Source organism: Ambystoma mexicanum, chromosome 3q, assembly GCF_040938575.1.
Source record: "Ambystoma mexicanum isolate Mex_15411 chromosome 3q, UKY_AmexF1_1, whole genome shotgun sequence".
In the NCBI taxonomy this organism is placed as follows: domain Eukaryota; kingdom Metazoa; phylum Chordata; class Amphibia; order Caudata; family Ambystomatidae; genus Ambystoma; species Ambystoma mexicanum.
This window is the reverse complement of record NC_090926.1, coordinates 744,299,386-744,319,581: the sequence shown is the minus strand read 5'-3', so window position 1 is coordinate 744,319,581 and position 20,196 is coordinate 744,299,386. Positions and strand designations below refer to the sequence as shown.

The following is a 20,196-nucleotide window of genomic DNA, read 5'->3' as shown; positions in this document are numbered from 1 at the left end:
AACCTGAGGTATTTTCTGTGTGCTGGCAACATTAAAATATGAAAGTATGCATCTTTCATGTCCAGTGTCGCCATGTAATCTCCCTGTGATAGCAGTGGGATCACCTCCTGTAAGGTCACCATACGAAACTTTTGGGGTTTGACAAACTTGTTTGCTGGGTGCAGATCTAATACAGGGCGCATGGTTAGATCCTTTTTGGGTACAAGGAAGTACACTGAATAAATACCTTCAGTTACCTGAGATAGAGGCATGACCTCTATGGCTCCTTTTTCCAGCAGTTGGTCCACTTCTTGGAGAAGGATGGCGAGGTGTTCTGGTGTCATGCGGCGTCCCCTCGGGGGTCTGTATGTTGGGGAACTGTTGAACTCTATACAGTAGCCGCGGGCTACGGTGGAAAGTACCCAGCGGTCTGATGTTATTCCATCACATGCAGGAAGAAAGGATGTTAACCGGCCCCCGACCGGCGTTGCATGGGAGGGGACGCGAATCTTCGCGTCACTTGGTGGTGTTGGTGGCTTGGGAGCCTCTGGGGGTAGACCCCCGGCCTCTCCCTTTGCCACGGCATTGACCCCTCTGATTGTACTGGCCACTTTTTCCTTGGTAGTTGCTGGCAGAATACTGTTGTTGGTTTTGTTGCTGGCGTTGGCCATGAAAAAAGCGCTTATTACCAAATCCCCGCCTGTTAGGGGGTTTTGAAATTTGGTCTAAGGTCTTTATTGTGTCTAATTCTTTCTTCGCGTTCTCCAGCGCGTCATCAACTGCTTTCCCAAAGAGGTTGGACTCCTCTATGGGCTTATTAATAAGGGACGCTTGTGTTTCTGCCTTAAACCCGGAATTGCGAAGCCAGACATGACGCTTAAGCAAAATTCCTTGTACCAAAGTGCGGCCAGCCGTCTCTGCTGCATCAAGGGTATTCTTGACAATGCTTTGGTTGACCAGAGAGCCCTCGTTAACTGTAGCCAGCAAACGAGTTCTTAAGGGTTCGGGAGCTTCTTCAATGTCCTTTTTAAGCTTTTCCCATTGAGCATCAGCGTAGCTTGCCAATAGTGTGTTATTATTGGCAATTCTGGTAGAGAATGCTGCAGAGGTGGTGATTCTCATGGCTAGGACATAAAGTTTCTTCCCTTCTTTATCTGGGGGTGCCTCACTGGTAGATAGTGGGACTCCGGCACTTTTCCTGGTGTTGGTCACGACCAGGGAGTCCGGGATTGAGTGACCCTTAATATATAATGGGTCTGATTGAGAGGGAGAGAACAGTTTCTCAATCCTCGGATTGACCCCTCTCACCAGTGCAGGAGTGGACAGAGAAGGGGTAATACGTCTCTTAACTGAGGCGAGGATGGGGATAGTTTGGCTAGTGGGAGGTTTTTCTTTGATAATCCTCTCCACAAAATCGGTGTCTGGGGTGACCTCCCCAGTTTCAATTTCAAAATGTGCTGCTGCCTTCTTCAGCAGTGTATTGAAGGTGGGTTGATCATCAACAGGCGAAGGGTTCCTGACTGGTGTAGTTTCAGTAGACCTGATGACTATACTGCTACTGCCTGTGTCTGTAGACCTAGCTGGTGACTGCCAGGGATTTGGGTCGCCGTCGCCTGTGTCCTCCTGGAATCCCTTCTCACCTAGGTTAGTGTCCTCGTGAAAACCTTCCTCTTCTTGTTGGTCCTCAACATAGGTGAACTCCTCTTCCTCCTGGAAGAGGGTGTCCTCCTCAGTGAGGTCGTAAGAGTATATGTCCTCTTGTATGGGGTTATAAAACTTCTGGTATTTAGCCCTTGGACTCTCCAGGGGTGCCTCCCTTGGTCTCTTGGGTGCCCTGTCTTCTGGGATGGACATGAACCTATATAGTGTATCCATACAGGTCTGGAACCTTTCAAAGGTCCACTGAGGTCGGCCAGGACGGTGTGGGAATGAAAAAGGAGTTTCTTCCTCCTGTAGTTGTCTGGTTCTGTCCCATAACGTCGAAGAAAGTGAGCCTTCGCCTTCTGAGTAGCCTTCTCGCTGGCTAGGGCCTTCCGTCGGCGTCGGGAACTGGCCTGATCTGTTTTCCGGCGCTTTCGGCATATCTTTGGCCTTGTGCGCGGTTTTCGGCGTCTCACTCGCCGTACGTCTCTGGCCGTCCTTAGATGCTATGAGCGCAAGGCTTTCGGCGATCATTCTCTCTTCCCAGGGATCGGTCGCCGTCGCGCTATGTAACGTCGAGTCCTTGCTCGTCGAGTCCTTGCCCATCAAGTCCTTGCTGGCAACGTGAGTGCTCTTATGATGCGCGTCGGAGGTTTTGGCGTTAGCGCCCTTATTTTTAGAATGCCCAGTCGCCTGTCGCGGAGGCAAGGAGGGCTGACGACCCTTACGGTCGGCGGAAGACGCCGGTGGGCCCGGCGCCCCTGTTGGCGCTATGGCTGCCTTCGTCTTCGACGAATGCGTGCCGGGGGTATGTGTTTTGGTGTTTTTCCGTGTGCGTCCTTGTCGCCAGGGTGTTCATCCCCATAAGCTGGGCGTGAGCGCTCCTTTGAGAGGTCTACAACCTCCGTTACGGGGGCTGTGTAGTCACAGTCCTCGTCACATTTGGCGGCGGCGGGCGAGGAGTCAGGCCTAGACATGGTGTAGGCCGCCCACTTTTTGACCCTGCGGTCTTTTAGAGTTTTGGGCTTTAGTAATTTACAGGCCGCACAGCCGTCGTCCTGGTGATCGAGGGGTAAGCAACGGTTGCACCGTTTGTGCTTATCCTTCCAGGTATATTTACCCTTGCAAAAAGCGGGCAGAACCTAAATGGCGTCCTCCCCATAGCTGAGGGCAAGAAGTGCGACTACGACCTCGAAAGAGAGGGAGGGGAAAGAGAAAGGCATTCTTAAAGAGAAAGAAAGACGACACAACCCCACTCTCCCCACTATGTATAGCCGGCGAGGCCAGGCCACGTGTTCGGCAGCGCCGAAGGATCCCCTCCGCTCGTCCTTCCGTCGAAGATCTTGCTTGGCGGAGAAACAGCTCTGCGTCGAGGGAGGGATCTACGTTATTGATATTACTAACAAACGACCAAAGGTCGAAGAAACTATTTGGCAATGTCTCTCGAGGAGCTCCGCATAAAGGCGACCAGTAGCTGGGTGGAAAAAACAATCTGAGGGACCTCGACGCGTGAGGGATTGTGGGTACAACGCACGTCACTATAGGGATAGTGTTACAGACACGCCTTGTCGACGTCCCCTTTTCGACTACGAAAAACAAAATGCAATACTCTGCAGTGACCACTGGATGTCGGACCTATGCACAGCATGTGATTCTAAGCAGATTAACAAACATCAGAAATATATTTATATGTAGGATATATATATATATGTATAGATATATATATTTAAATTTTACAAGACTCCATTAACCAGCTATACAAGAATTGCTAGAAGGCAGAGTCTCTGTCTTCATTGACTTGGTCAGAGCCTGATTACTAGCTGACTCCCAAGATGTTAGTCTTGATAACAGTGGATTATGGCTCAAAACGCACACAGAGAATCCCAATCCACCACCCCAGAGTTGAGCGAAGAGAGTGGGAAGAGGAACATTTGTTGCAGGATTCTGATTTATCCCTCAGCTTCAAGAAGGTGCTGGGGGACTCCCTGACGCAAGCAGGTTCCCAGGGAGTGCAACCTTTGACACAAAGGTTGGATATGCTGGAAGCATTCATGGCTGAGCAACAGGAACAGGAACAGCTAACAGCCAGAAATAGACGGGCAGATAGCCCTGGGGAGGGGACGTCAGCAGGACACCCCAAAAAAGGGGTTTATTAGGGGTGTAAGAAAGTCCGGAAGAGCGCAGACTCTGACCCCCCACGGACACGGATGAAAGGGTTAACTCTGTTCCCCAAAGACATAGCGACCCAGTCACCAGGTTGAAAGAAGCCTTTCTAGCGAGGATGGCAGATTGCAAAGACAGACCCCCTACCGCAGGGGTGGGTGGGCAATTCAGGTGAGTATGAAGAGGGTTATACACCCGACGACGAAGGTGTCGAAGAGGAAGACATAGTAGAACCAATTAAGTCAAATGTTCCCGAAGAAGAAGAGAACATATTAGATATGTTTGATCCGGAGGCCATTAGGCACCCAAAATCATCTGAATGGGCCCCCTCACCTAGAGTGGCGATATATATATGGCCCAACATATTAGAAAGCCACTGGACAGGGAGGTCCGATCACGCATGAGGGTGGAACGTCCAAGACCAGAGCTTCCAGGGAAGCTTGCAGAGACGCCGGATCTTGATCCTAAAATGGTCACATTTGGTACCAAATCCGCATGAGACATAAGAAAAGGTGTCAATCGCACCTGGAAAGGCTGTCGGGACAAGGTCCTGGACTTGGCGGGACCGGTAGCTAAGATTATGGATTTGGTGGAGAAAGCAAAAGACACTGGAGTCCCGGTAGATACCCAAGCTTTAGGTAACTGGGCGCAGAGGGCAGTATGCCTCCTGGGAAATGTTAACTGTGCTCCTCTTCGGAGAGGAGAGGTGTCCTCCTGAAAATCGACAGCAAACTCAGCGACCTAGCCACTTATGAGGCGGGTGAGGGCGTCAAAAGGTGGTCTTTTTGGGGAAACCTTCACTAAAGAAATGTCGCAGTTTGTAGGAACATATTCTACACTAGAGAGAGCCCAGAGCTCCATAAGGAAGATCTTCCCGGGGCGTGTTTTTGCCGGGACCGGACGCTTCAGAGGTCTTCCGTCCGGTCGATTCAATCATCAACGCAGACCTCAAGACCCACGCACACAATATTGGGAAGGATGCCAGCAGGATACCTTCTTTTCAGCCAGGGGAAGAAATACAAGAGGTCGCAGAGGGAGAGGCTCTTATAGTCAGCCCAGTGCAGCAGGCAGTGAGTACAGCAAGTATACGTGTGGGTGGGAGAACCCTCCACTTTGTGACACAATGGCAAGCTTTATCGAGCAATGCTTGGGTTTTGGAGGCGGTGACAGGCCTTAAACTGCAGTTCATAGGCGACCCTATTCAAGTGACAGATCCTCACCCTATCTGCATGCCGTGAGAGGAAAAAGCGCTTTTGCACAGCGAGCTTGTAAAGTTAGTAGAAAAGAATGCAATAGAGCGCGAATCACTAGGAGGACAGGGATTCCTCAGCAACATGTTCGTAGTTCTCAGAGGGGACAATATCCGACCCGTCATAAATCTGAAGAACTTGAATGGTTGGCATGCGTACAATCATTTCAAGATGGAGGGCATTCACCTCCTTCAGGACCTCTTACGCACGGGAGATTGGCTAGCGCTGCTAGAACTCAAAGATGCGTAGCTCACAATTCCGATAGAGACTGCTTTTCGGAAGTACCTCACTTCTGATGGGATGGGGAGATATGGCGTTTTACGTGCCTACCGTTCGGTCTAGCGTCGGACCCTTGGGCTTTTACGAAAATAATAAAACCAGTGGCCGCAGCCATCAGAGAGAGAGGGATTTGCATGATCATCTACCTACACCTCCCTAGGATTCTTGGTGAACTTGGAAAAGTCCCAGCTCGTACCAGTTCAGAGAGTAGAATTTCTAGGCTTCACCGTAGATACGGTAAAAGCAATTCTAGAGCTCCCAGGTCAGAAAGTGAGGGCGATAAAAGCTCAGAACAGTGATAGCGAAGGAAGCGATTTCGCTTCGGAATCTAGCCAGAGTAGTGGGTTTACTAGCAGCCTCCATACAAGCTATATTTCCAGGGTCGTTACATTACCGAGCGTTGCAGAGGCTCAAGATCAGACACTTACGCTGAGGTTTAGCTTACCATCACAGTGAGCTTGGATCGCGAAGCCATTACGGAACTTCAATGGTGGCTGGTGAATATGGAGGTCTGGAACGGCCAAGCTATATTCGGAGACGTCCCAGATCTGGTCATAGAATCAGACGCAAGCAGGTCAGGTTGGGGAGCAAGGTATCGAACAGATTCAGACAGGAGGAAAGTGGTCAGACGAGGAATTAAGCCTGCACATAAATTGCCTCAAGCTTCTAGCAAACTCCTTCTCAGTCCAGGCGTTTACGAAAGACAAGATGAGCAACACGCAGCATCTTAAGATGTACAACATCTCAGTGGTCCGCTACATCAACAAACTAGGGGGGACGAGGTCCAAGATGTTAGCAGAGCTAGCGAAACATTCTTGTCACCATTGCCTGCAGAACAAGATTGCAGTCACGGCGGAATATCTTCCCGGGAGTCAGAACAATATCGCAGACTAGAACTCTCGATATCTTGCATACTCCAGCGATTGGAGGCTGCATCCTCAAGTATTCAGTCACTTGCAAGCGTTATGGAGACCCCTAGACAAAGATCTGTTTGCATCCAGACTGAATGCACAGACGCGAAAGTACTTCAGCTGGAGGATAGATCGGGGGCAGCGGGTACAGACGCATTTCTACACCCGAGGAGCGGAGCAGTCCACTACGCCTTCCTGCAGTTCGTGATGATCATGAGAGCCCTGGCAAAAGTCTGCAGAGACAAAGCCGAGCTGGTGATGGTGCTGCCTTGTTGGAAAGTGCAGGCCTGGTTTCCAGTAGCAATGGAACTTTCTTCGGATTTTCCGAGAATAGTTCCGAATCTGCCGGACCATCTACTCGACCCGACCGGTCACATCCACCCGATGATAGAAGCAGGCACGCTGCAGTTGATAGCATGCAGGGTTCCAGGAAAAGATGGCAATTGCCAGGAATTTCGGAGCTCGCTGCAGATTGCATCCGAGATTCCTGGGCGCCTTCCACTATTAGGAGCTATAGCAACGCTTGGAACGGTTGGACACTGTGGTGTACAGAACACAGTTTGGATCCCGTTTCTGCTCCTCTAGTGCAAGTTCTCAACTTCATAGCTTTGAGGTTCCAGGTAGGCAGTGCATACAGAACGATAGGAGTTTACAGATCAGCGACCCCAGCAGGTCACAAAGTCGAAGGGAGTGCCGTCGGAGAGCATTCCGCAGTCTTGCGGCTCCTCAAAGGGATTAAATTGAGGAGACTGCCAGAACCTAAATACGTGGTCCTGTGAGACGTTAGGGATGTTTTTCATCTGTTCTTGAGGTGGCCTGAGAATGTAGATTTATCTTGATTCTAATTATCAGGAAAATTAGGTATGCTTCTATGCCTAGTGGCGTGCCGGAGAGTGTCAGACGTTAAGGCACTAGAGTTAGACAGAAAGATATTTTATCCAGAAGGAGTAGCATTTTCTATCGCCAAGAGAACAAAGACCAATTCTAGAGTGATTTCTTATCCTTATTTTAAAGAGAAAAATAAATGATGTGTAGTACAATGCACTAAAGATTACGAGGCAGCAACAGCACAGATTAGGCCTCGCGGAGTGACCCAGTTGCTTATAGCACACAGGAAACCACACCATGCAGTAGCAACAGCGACTATAGCTAGATGGGCAAAAGAGGTGATGCAATGGGCAAGCATAGACTTATCCTTCTTTGGCGCGCATTCTGCTAGAGGGGAGATGGCTTCTAGAGCGTTTTCAGCAGGAGTGTCATTTCAAGACATTATGAAATCAGCAGATTGGTCCTCTGAGTGGACCTTCAAGACATTTTATTTCAAACCAGTGTCAGATATACAGAGTGGTAGCAAGCTTTTAACAAGCATAATGCGAGCCTCCTGTATTGTCGTAGAATAAAGATTGCCCACGCTGATAACTCAGGAAGTCCTCATTATATTAAAGTCAAGGAGGCGAGCATTATATCCCGCCCTTAATGATAAAGGAATAAATCTTGTGATGTATTGTATGCCAGTCTTTGTTCATCCCCACCCTCATGGTATCTTTTCTGTTCTCGCAGGAGATGACCAGAAGGCGCCTTGAAAGGATTTAGACGAGAAAAAGAAGAAGTTGTCGCAAGTTGTCCCCGTTGGACCAAAGATTTATCACAGCAGCGGAGCAGTTAGCAAAGGCTTATGGGCTTCGGCGTTCAATGACTGTTCACGTTCAGAACTAGAACTCTGATTACAAAGAAAGAGGAAAGGACATTGGGTTCAGAGTGCTTATACCCCATGCTGGGGGCTAATAGGTGAACAGACAGGGGTCAGGACTACTGAAGGCCTGAGGAACGTGGGAGTCGTGGTCCCGGCCACTCTGATGAGATTTTGGAAGATACTAAACTTGAACTTACCGTTTACTTTTTTCTAATGGTATACCAGAGAAAATATTTTTTTTAAAGTTAAGTTAATGTGTTAAAGTGCTGAGATGGCAGTATTAAAGAAAGAAACGCATAATGCTCGCCCCCTTGTCTTTAATAGAATGAAGACTTCCTGAGCTATCAGCGTGGCAATCTTTATTGGCTCCAAAGAAGAGCGAGAGTTGGCTGCCATGATCTCACTCTTAGTGTGGCACCTGGGGAATTGCACAAACCAGACACCATTAATCGTAGAAGCACAGAACCCCTAAGCAGAAGTCTCTTTCTGGGAAGATAAGTGAAAGGCTACCTGTTTTAATGCCAAGATTTGATCTGTGGAGGAAAAGACATCCTTAAACGTGGTGTCCAACTTGGAGGAATTCTGAACTAACAAGAAACAAATGGCAGAAGGTCCATATGGGAGGGTGGAATTGGGCTCCCCCGACTGCAGACGTACTACTGGGCCAGCCAAATGGCAGTCGTGAATGATAAACTGCATGGAGATACCTCTGCGCCACATAACAGACCACCAGAGACGGACACTGCCAAAAAACCCATCATGAAATACCTCTATGAGAGAAAAACCCGAATGACCATTCCCATCATGCAATTACACACAACCCAGATCTGGGCAGACATACATAAATGCGTTGGATGGGAAAATAAGCTATCCCAAGCACAGCCATTATGGAACAACAAGAACCTCCCGGAAGTGTACACGCTTCCCAAATGGCCGAACTGGTCACAGCATGGGACGCTGATGTTAGGCGATGTCATGAAAGAAGGCAACATAATTCCAGTTACAAAACTGGCAATCCGCTTCAACCTCCCGCAAACCGAAAAATACCACTACACCCAGCTGCATCACGCACTACAGGTCAGCCTCCCCGATATGAACTCCCTGCCGGAGTACACCCCAATAGCACGAAACCTATTCCCAGAACGAATCACCCACAAAGTAACATCGGTTTTGTACAGTGCCATAACATCCTTCGGCACAACAGAACTGTCAGGGCTACAAGCCAAATGGGAAACTGAGGTGGGTACTATACTACCGGAGGAATGGGTCTCTGCACTGATGTTTCCCAGGGAAGTGGCTATATCGTCAAGACTTAGGCTGATTCAACTAAAGATACTGCATAGGGTATATTACCCTAGGGTAGCCCTCTATAAAAGGGGAAGGATAAATGATCCAGCCTGCTTGCGGTGCAGAACTGAAGAGGGTACCTTCTTCCATATCCTGTGGGATTGCGCCCACATTCAACAATTCTGGGAGGCATGTTGCAATGAATTATCAACAGTCATGGGCAAATCTATTCCTAGAGACCCAAAACTACTACTGCTGGGAATGAAGGATGAAATTGAGCTGTCAAGATATAAAAAGCTGTTTGTTCACCACCACCGCACTAATTAAAAGGAACATTGCACAAAAATGGGAGTCGGAAGTGACACCGAGTTATGATCAATGGGTGACAGATGTGGACATGTGTTGCAATGGAGCGCAGGGTGTATACGGCCAGAGGATGCCCGGCAAAGGCGAAAAATGTATGGCAAAGATGGGAAGACGCCCACTGAAATACAACTCGGAATAGTTGATTGAAGGGACAGGTTGGGGCATATCTTGCTGTTTCTTGTATGCTCATAACAGGGGAATGGGGTATGATTTTCTGTAACATGTAGACTCATTCTCAACTATTTGCATGTACTGGGGGGAAACAGACAATGACCTTTTCATTAGTAGTGTGCTTGTACTTGTTTATTTGTCTTAAAAAATCAATAAAATGTGTTATCCAAAAAAAAAAGAAGAAACAAATGGCAGAAAATGCAGCTCATACAAACTCAGTGTAGAGTGACATATGCTAGATTGAAACATGCAAGATTCTGATCCAGACAAGAAGCTCTTACCACATACTTTGCGATATATGGGTACAGGTGCACTCGAAAATTCATATGAGCCACTTGTACTGCATTCAGATTATTACCAAATGGACTGGAAGTTCACCCATCACAGTAAAAAGGTTCAAAGTCAGGTGCCTGGCGTTGAGAAAATGCGACTCGGAATGAGGCCATTCAACAAACTGGCTGGAACGCAAATAAAGATGGCATACCTAAGGGATGTGTGCACAGAGTCAATACTCAAAATAAACAGGATGTAGAGTCAAGGGCAATAATAGATCTAGTGCCAGCTGCTTCCAAAGTACAAGCTCTTTTTCACTAGGTGTCTGTGCCCTCATTAATTCTTGGGTGGATAATAGTTGCATTGCTCTGCATGATCATCATTAGCGGTGGCTTTCTGTTCTGAGGCTACACGTATGGTTCAGAAAAAAAAATATTATATTAATTTTTTTACATTTTCTGCTCAACTTAAGATGGTTCACAAAAATGGATTACATTTTTGCATCAGTTATGTTTTCTGGAACACGATACATAGCGCCAGTGGCCCACGAAAAGAGTTTACTCAGTGTGCAAACATGGGATAATAACTAATTTTATTTTTAACAGGGTGATAAGTTGTCAGCAAAGGAGTAAAGGCTGAACCTGTATTCAATCTATTCTAATAAAGATTATGGAACACCAATTTGTGTACCTATCGTAAAAGGTGGGACCCTGCAGCAGCACAACCCTCTGCAGGTAGAGGATATCTACTGCCCAAAGAAAATTGCAGAATAGTGAACGTCAGCTATTAAAGGAGTCCCAAACGTTTCCTCGAGGCACATCAAATTAATCAGATGGCGTCATATCAAGACTTCTCTCAGAAGCATACACCTAATTGGGGACTGAAGTTTCTGAATCAACCTCTGGTACAACAAAACGTGACTAAAGAACCATTGGCTATTTGGAAGCAGTAAAAAAGTCCAATTGGTACAGGTTTACTGGCAATGCGTTTTTTTCCTAATGTTTCCATTTGCCATCTCTCTCCTTGTGTTCAAAGTCCACACAAGTTTTCAACCCAAGTAGCTTCTGGTTTCGAACTGGAACCACATTACTTTTTTAAAAAACACACATTTGCGGATCTGGTTTTCAGGAGATTTGGTACTTTAGTACCTCACCTATCTACCCATGGTGCGGTTCTTCACTACCGTACCCACAAGGGAGAAGGTTGAATAACTCAACTTGAATCTAAAGGGAAGTGGACCAAGTGCTGCCTATCCTTGGGTAGTTTGGCTCGGGGATCCCGATTTACTGCAGAATGCTAAACCTCTTACATTTTGGATGGAAAACAAACAGATGTAGTATCAGACAGCACTTTCATCCCTGAAAAGGTGTTTTGTTGTAATGGGAGGGTGTGGGGTCAAACCCTCAAGAAAGCACTGCTCAAACCGTACACAAAATAAGAAATGTCCAGAAGAGGAGGAATTGCCAACACTTACAGGAAGTGTCCAGCAGTGGAAGCTGACAATGAGTGGTAGGAAGGTCCACTAATAAATATCTAAAATTAGCAGTGTTCGCAAATACACCCAATTGGGGATAGTCGAATTTGGAAACACTTTTAGATAGTAATGGCACTAAATATCTCGCACATAGAAGAATCTGTGCGAAGTTTGAGGAAGCAAGCCTGGCTCATTTCAATTTACCAAGTCTTTTTTCCCACAAGAACGGCGCACCGTGGCTGCTGAAGTGGAAAGCGAACGTGTGTGTGCTGGGGACCAGCAGCCATTGCATACACATGTTGACCAAAATGTAAAGCCAAACAAGGGCAGCTCTGAAGACCGAGGGCCCTGCGCCCATTGTTCACTCAGACCCGTGGAGTCAGATTTATTTATTTATTTATTGGATAGTTGTAAGGCGCCTATACAAGTGGTATTTCAAGGCGCCACAAGACAAAAAAGGGGGCGGCGGGGAGAACAAGAGAGAAAGATACAATAACGTTCTGACTCGGCCTTGTGACATTGTGGAAAACTCTGCAATACATTATTCATTAGCAGCTTACAGATTTCTGGGCCTGCAGTCGCCCATGCATAATTGATTAATCTGGATTGTGCGCATGGACAAGGCTCCCTCAGAGTTGCAACATTCACTCCTGGCCGGAATGGGTGCCAATGCACAGTCGGAACGGCCGTATGTGAAGTTCGCATCAGGTGGCGACAGACAAATAACCGGATAGCGACTCAAATGACTGCATCACACTCTAACACATCTATGGGTTCACTGGCACAGCCCTGGAGTTGATCCTTCTCAAGCAATGCCTTGTGGACACTTGGCACTCCCCATTAGCACCCTGGATCGAATGTCAGCGTCATGAGATCCAATCGAGATCGAACGTGTAGCCACGGATGCGGCCATCTCTCAGGAGTCCATCATTCACACTCCATCCAACCATTGTCCCAGTACCATCTCCTTCTCCTAGCTTACTTCACATTCCTCCTCGCCACTGCTCCCCCTGCAGGTTTCTTCCCACTCCTCATGCCCTCTTTCGAGTCGCCTGCACCGAGGTCCCCCTAAGAACCAGTGGCATCTTGCTACCAATGGCAGCGATAACCATAACCGACAGCTGCCAATAGCTGCTACTTGTCCATTCCAGAATGGAGAGACCGATTGCCCAGCAAATTACACCTTTATTAGATTGCTCTGAAAACGTCCCAAGAAGGTATGGCATTGTATGGATGTACAAACTCTAATCCAAGTCCAAGCATCTGCTGATAATTAGATATATATACTCTACAGGCATAGTGTATCCCATTTGTACTCCCGCTGCTAATGATGTTATTAGCAGGTGAGGCGGACTGACTGCTGGAAATGGCGCTGCTAGTCTCCCATTAAACACCCATGTTTAACTTGTGCCCTTAGCCAGCTCTGCCAGCAGTGTTAGCCCAGCTCCCTGGTGAACACTGCCACACCAACAGCCTTTCAGCCCAAATGACAAAAGCCTATATTCATGGCATAACTGAAGAATGTGCCCTTGAACTAGAGTATCCAGCACACTGGGTCTGTGGGGGGAAGGGAGTAAGCATTCTAAGGAGGAGGAGGAGGTGGGTGGCCATCTCCCTCCACAGCGGGTATGATGGGCGGCCGTGGCACAATGCACCTCGCAATAATGGGGGATGCAAAGGACCCTCCTAAAGAGGATGCCAGGATGGAGGGAGTACGTTGCTTACCTGTAAACTCTTGCTCTCCAGCATGGGTATCTTTCATAGATTCACACGCTTTCAATATTCACCGTCAAATTGGGAATCCTCGGTTGCACACGTCCTACTTTTATAAAGAAAAAACAGGAATGTTTTGTATTCGGTCCATGTCCTTTTGGGTGCATTTAGCCCCATCCAATGGGATGTGGAGTATCTAGCTGGGCCTCACTCCCCCAACCCGCCCACTCTTCCCACCCCCCCAACGCCATGCTCTATTTCTAACCCCAGAGTGACTTCTTATCCTGTAGCCTTTATACCTGGGATGGAGGGCACATGTGAATCCATGAAAGATACCAATGTTGGAGAACAGGAGTTACAGGTAAGCAACTTACTCCTTCAAGCATTGGATCTTTCTTGGCGTCACATGCTTTGAATAGAATACATAGTTTCTCTTACAATATGGTGGTGTAAAGGATAAAGTTGTACCTTACTGGAACAGGTGCTGCAGTGTGGCTTTTCCGACTCTGGCCGCCACTGCGTCCTGTCCCTCCAGGGACTAATACTTTGTCTCGCAAACTGTTGGATAAGGGGTACCCAGCCAAATTAGTGAAGACCTCCTCTAAAAGAGCTTAGTACAACAACAGAGAAGCGATTTTGGAAAAAAACAAAGAAAAAAGAAGTGGGTCCTGTATTTGTAAACACCTTTTCGAACCTGTCATACAAGATAAAGAATGTCATTGGTAAAACATGGAAAAAAAAGTCTACAATAATGGGGAATCGCCCCCACCTTTAGTAGCTTTCAAAAAGAGCCAGAACTTAAGAAATATATTAATCAGGAATGATGTTCCCATCAAACCTCTGTACCAGTGAAACAAACCACCTTATGGGGACTTTGCCCTGTTTTGGGCCACTTTCCCTGTGGCCATTGTGTGATGTGCAAGTTCACTAAAACCACTAAATCTGTTCAGATTAATCCTGATTTGTTGTGGACAATGAGTAGCATGACCAATTGTAATACTCAGAATTTGATATATACGATTACCTGTCCTTCTGGCCTTCATTACATTGGCAAAACAAATGGGAAATGCCGAACTAGACTTATTGAACATCGCAGTTGTATCAAAAATAAAGTTCTTACAGCACCCATGATATATCGCCTGATATATCTAATTGACCTCATTTATAGTGGTTAGGCGGACTAACACTTTGTGCTGCTGTTCGGGAAATGACTATTGATAGTCCTCCGTTTGTAGACATGAAACATGACTACACTGATTTTGAATGGGTCATCTTGAAGAAAATTGAAGGTATTAATAAAGAGATAACTGCTCAAAAGTTACTGAATTTTGAACAAAAAGTAATATTTAAATTACAAAGCCATGTGGTTGGTCTGAATGAGAATGTAGATTGGCACCAAATTAATTTATGAGATAGCTGTACTTTTTTTGACACACTGTTAATTACATATTTGCTGGCTCAATCATCTATGATTTATAACTGTGGCACGGCTGGTGCCTAGGAATCATGGAAGACATGCAATAATTTGTGTTAAGAGTTAAGGTGGTTTTCAATGTATTGTACAACCATATGTGCCCTCATACGCTAATTTAGTTCTGCTGTTGATTTCAAAATGTAAGCCATTGAAGATTTCTGAGAAACTCTGAGGATGTGTTATTTGGTTTTCAAATTTGTTCATTATTAGCTATATACATGACAGATTAGCCTTTCTATCATGCTTGTGCTCAGTGATTCATTCAATGTTGTGCATCATAGGGTGTCTCTTTAACTCTCCAATATGGCACTTTCCATGAATGTATGTATATATATATATATATATATATATATATATATATATATATATATATATATAGCTCCGTTCGGTAGTCCCTCCTTGCTTTTTCTCACTCCTACGCAGGACACGGAAGCAGTAGTTTTATCTCCGCGGGCATCACTGCGTGAAGAGAGCGGCTTTTGTGAAGCCGTACGCAGGAGTTTCAAGTAAGTTTATACGTGAAGCTAGTTTGGGCTTTTACATGTCGGTTTGTTTCGCGGCGGATGCGATTGCAACGAGTGTTCGCTGCAAGATGTTAGACTCCGATTACTTATGAAGTAAGTTTATACGTAAAGCAAGTTTGACTTTTGCACGCCGGTTTGGGCGGATTTGATCGCAACGAGTGTTCGCTGCAATGTGTTAAACTTCGTTATGTGTAACCCAGAATGTCTGTGCTTGAAATAATGCAATATGTTTGATGTTGAGTACCCGAGTCTCTGCTGTGACCACAACACGCTGAGCGCGTCTTAACATGCCGGCTAACCATGTTAATTTAAAGCTATGTTTTTAAGCATCCATTGTGGTTACCACGGTAACGGGGTATGTCTGCTATTGATTTTAGATTTACTACACCTTTGAAGCCATTGGTTACTTTGAACCCATTGATCTCGGATGCAATTTGGGACAGTGAATGACTACCGAACTACGAGGTGATCCCAGGGTTGGATCACGTGTTGTTGGAACGGTTTTTATAAGGCCAGGTAAATTAAATTTTATGTCTCGCCACTTGGGTTGGTTGAGGATCTTTCTTCTCTCTTTTGGTTTTACCGTATATCTCTGGTGATGGGCTGCTATATTTACTATAGTTGATCTGTTCACCTGATATATCTAATTGACCTCATTTATAGTGGTTAGGCGGACTAACACTTTGTGCTGCTGTTCGGGAAATGACTATTGATAGTTTGTAGATTGTGAATTTAGTTTCACACTGAGGGTGACTGATTGGACTCTTGGTAATAGGGTCATGGTGACCATTTTTGTTTTCTCCTTGTTTCATGTTCGAGGCCTTACACCTCGCTTTTGATAGAGAGGGTGAATAATGTTGAGTTAACGTTTAGTGAATACTGAGTACTTAGGCTTTCTTTGTATCCCTTATATCTTTCATTTGGTGTGTACTACATCTGTTGGTGGATGTGCTTAGGACCCCTACTGCACAACATCGAAAGAATTTTAATACTACAAGAAAGAAGTGTTTGTTTCCCCTGAAGAGAGTTCAGCCATTGTATGACAATAAGAACTGAAACATGTTACATGTCGGGATTGTGTACATCATTGAGAACACATTTGTTTTTATGACATTGTGATTTGCTGCCAAGGTTGTGGTTGTGTATATGTGGTATAAATGTTTGATGAAGAATGGTTTGAATGGAGTAATGGAATTGTATTTTTATGACTAGTTGTTGTGCTTTAAATTGGGTCTATTTTTCTAATGTTTCTAATTTTTTCAGTGTGATGAAATACATTTATATATTTTGGTTATTTACTGTACTTCATCTATTTTTTCGAGATAGAAGTACATGTGTTTCATTTAATAATACATGTAGGGTCTCAGTATTACACTTGTACTGTAGTAATTTTGTGTCCTATCTCTTTGAGTAAGGCACTGGCCAGGTAGCAGCTCTACATACTTCTGTTAGCGGGACACCCGTCCAGATAGTCGCAGATGCTCCAGTTGTGATGGAATGGGCGTGTAGAGGTGCTTTTAGAGCTTTCGTGGCTTCCTCATGGCATTTGGCCATCGTGGATGTGACCCATCTGGCTATTCCTGGTTTAAAAACGGCTTTCCTTTTGTTTAATGGACCAAAAGTCACCAGCAGCTGTTCTTTCACTGGTGTATAGTTACATATGCCCGTCATGAAATGCCCCATTGTCTGAATACCTTTGTTAGCTGTTTGTCATACAGCTCCCACAACATTGTTCACCTGTTCTGCTGAGGCAGAGTTTGAACTGGTTGGTGCTCGCCACTGTTTTTGTGCATCCTACGATAGAGTTCTGAATCGGGTACCCCTTTGCTTTCTTATGTAGTACATAGTGATCGTGTTGACTGTCAATAGCCTCACTATGGACCCTTTTAGTACTGGTAGAAGCGAGTGGAGAGCCCGAGCAACCGCTTTCAACTCGAGAACTTTGATGTGTAGGTCTGCATCTTGCTCGTCTATTGCCATTTCATCCACAACTTGTTGACATGTGCGCCCCATCCAGTCAGGGACGTGTTCGTTATCAAGGTCTTTTGGTGTGGCATTTCTTGTAGTGGCATGACCCTGGATATGATGTTAGGAAAAGTAGTTCCTGGGCCAACTGAGGTGTACCATGGACTTAGTCGCATGTGCAAGCAAACTTGGGCGACAATCTGTCGGCCATAAACTCTTGCAGCAGTCTCATGTGCAGTCTGAAATCAGGAATTAGGGGTAGGCATGAGAATATGGTCCACAGCAATTGGATACACCTCCTGGAGAGCCACTTGTCTGGTCTGAATGTGGCAGCTATTTGCGAAATGAATTACGCTCCCTCTTTTGATGGGCGAACTAGCGACTCTGGTGGAGAATGCTGCTTCAAAGACAACTACTTTGCTGGAAGGTTGCATGCAGGATTTCCATAATTGATTGTGAATCCAAGGAGTATTCATGTGTGTATTGTCTGGGCCATTGCTGCTGATGCAGTGTGCATTATAATTCCCCTCACTAGCCAGTCGTCTATGTAGGGGTATATGACATGACCTTTCCTTCGCAGGTATGCCGCCACAGGTGCGAGGAATTTTGTGAAGGCCCTTGGGGCAGAAGGGAGCCCAAACGGCATGAACTGGTTGTTGCCTACTACGAATCAGACATTTCCGTTGAGCTGTTTTGGCCAGGACGTGAAAATAAGTGTCTTGCAGATCCAATGTCCCTACAAAGTCGTTTGGTTGTACTGCCTTGATGACATCTGCTATGGTGAGCATTTTGAAGCTTTGTCTTGTAATGAACTTGTTTAGGGCTCGTAGGTCGAGAATTGGCCTCCATTTTGTATCTGGCTTCTTATCACAAAGTAGTGTGTGTAATCTCCCATGCCTTAGTCCCTTCTTGGGACTTTGTTTAGCTCTTTTGATGAGCATTTTATTGTGCCACAGCTTGAAGGATTTTTAGATGAGGTTGCATCTCAAGCTTTGGGGGTATGTTTGGTGGCTTTCTGGCAAACTCCAGGACGTGCCAGAGTTGAATTAGGTCTAGGATCCATCATTCAGTTGCAATGGTTGTTTATGTTGTCTTCCTCTCCGAGGAAGACTGCCTGCATCTCTGCGTGTTCCTTGATTCATTGGGTTTACATCCTTGGTATGACTTCCTATCAACATAGTTTCTACTACTCTCAGGGATTCAGGATCTGCCTCCTCTCAGAGGCTGCAGAGGGACCCGATACTCCCCGAAAGGGCTGAAAAGTACATCTTGTCTGTAGAGAAGTAAGCAACCTTGTGTCAGTGTGTTTTATTGCTTTTATCGCCTCAACTATTTTGGGCCTGAATAGCTGTTCACCATCAAACGGCATATTTAGCACCTTATTTTGAACATCTGTGTGAAAGTCCATGCAGCGTAACCAACCTTGTCTGTGGAGGACCACTCCCATTACCAATTTGTTTAAACCCGGTTTCTGCAATGTCAACCAATATGTTCATGTTATGGTTTGATGCTTCTTCTCCCTCATGAAGGATGGATAAGGATTCCTTACGCTTTTCCTCTGGCAAATGTTCGAGACTGGGTGCCATCTTGCTCACACCTCCCTGTCGTACCGAGCCATGCTCAGTATAGTGCTTGCCACTTTAACAGTTGTTGCTCCAGTGGCTATAACTTTCTTACCAAAGGTGTCTGCCTTCCGACCTTAGTTGTCAGAGGGGAATGAGCATTTTTGGCACCACTGTCATAAGCTTTACCCCACCGCAGTACTTTATGAGAGTCTATCTGGTTTACTCTCATGCCAGGTTTACTACTTCTACACATTTTGTATCGGTGTAATCCTGCCAGAACAGAACCAATAGTTAGTAATGCTCTCGGTCTGGTATACTCTCCTGCCAGCAAATATAAACTAATACAGTTCTCTGTATGGGTATACTTTCCTGCCTGAACAGAACCAGTTGGCACAAAGTTTAAAGAGCTTGTATACTCCCTTGCCAAGCCCAGCTACTACCTCAAAAGTCAACTTCAAAAGATTTTAACAATGTCTTCTGCTTCACAAAATTAGGTTTAGGGCTTTCTTCAGGGGAAACAAGAATCACACTGGTGCTATATACTACACCTAAGTGTTTACCACATGCAAGACAGGCAATGCTTCCTTCCACCATAACGTCTTTCATCAGAAGGGCAGCAGTCCTGCCAATCTTGTTCCACCTTTGTATTATTAACCAAATGGTGATAATACCTCTTGCTCTTCTTCACACTTCTTTGGCAGTGTGGGTTTAAGACACTCTACACCTGGACACTATTCTTCATACACTCTGTAATGTTCATTTGTCTTCTTTTGGCTTAAGCAACCCAGGTTGTTTGTCAATTGCCTTATTGTGCGCCCCTTTTGGTTTGGGTAATGGTGGTTTAGGTTCCCTTCTTGAGATAGCGCCCCTTTGTGTGGTTGGCGGTTATCACTGAGTAACAGGGTGTAGTAATTTGACAAAACAAAAAAAGAGAAAACAAATACCTTCCCTAACAGTTATACAACATTACTCATAAGACAACCTGAACGGTTCTACTATAGTATGAAGTACACAGGTCACAATAGTGACATGCAGAGCAAAATGACAAAACAAATGGGGGAGACAGTGGCCTGACTGACCCTCAAAAAGAACACCCTAGCCCTAGCAGGGGTGCCTGTCCCTAGATGGGGAGTGATGCACCGCCTATGTAAGAGGGATAGATAAAGGAAAAATATCCCCAATTCTCATCAATTATGTGAGCAGTACATGCAACATGTCAGAAATTAGAACACAGAGCAAGCAAAGTCAAGCATAAACCACCATTTTGGGTTTTCAACAACCAATGATATGATTAAATCTTGTGTCGAAGAGCTGCAAAGGCCAACATGTGTTCAGTGATGCCGAGGGAATTCCAGTACTACATTTATTCAACCTAAGGCTCTAACTAAATCACACGTTGGTGGTTTATGCGTATAACATACACAAAATTAAAAACACCAATCGGCGTTGGGTATCCTTAAAAACTCAC

At 45.7% G+C, this 20,196-nt stretch overlaps 1 protein-coding gene across 7 annotated transcripts in view; it reads right to left on the bottom strand.

Annotated features, from left to right (window-relative positions):
* Window positions 1-20,196, bottom strand: part of RNF157 (ring finger protein 157) — a 1,722,220-nt gene that overhangs the window by 1,510,301 nt on the left and 191,723 nt on the right. The gene's annotated exons all lie outside the window — the stretch shown is intronic.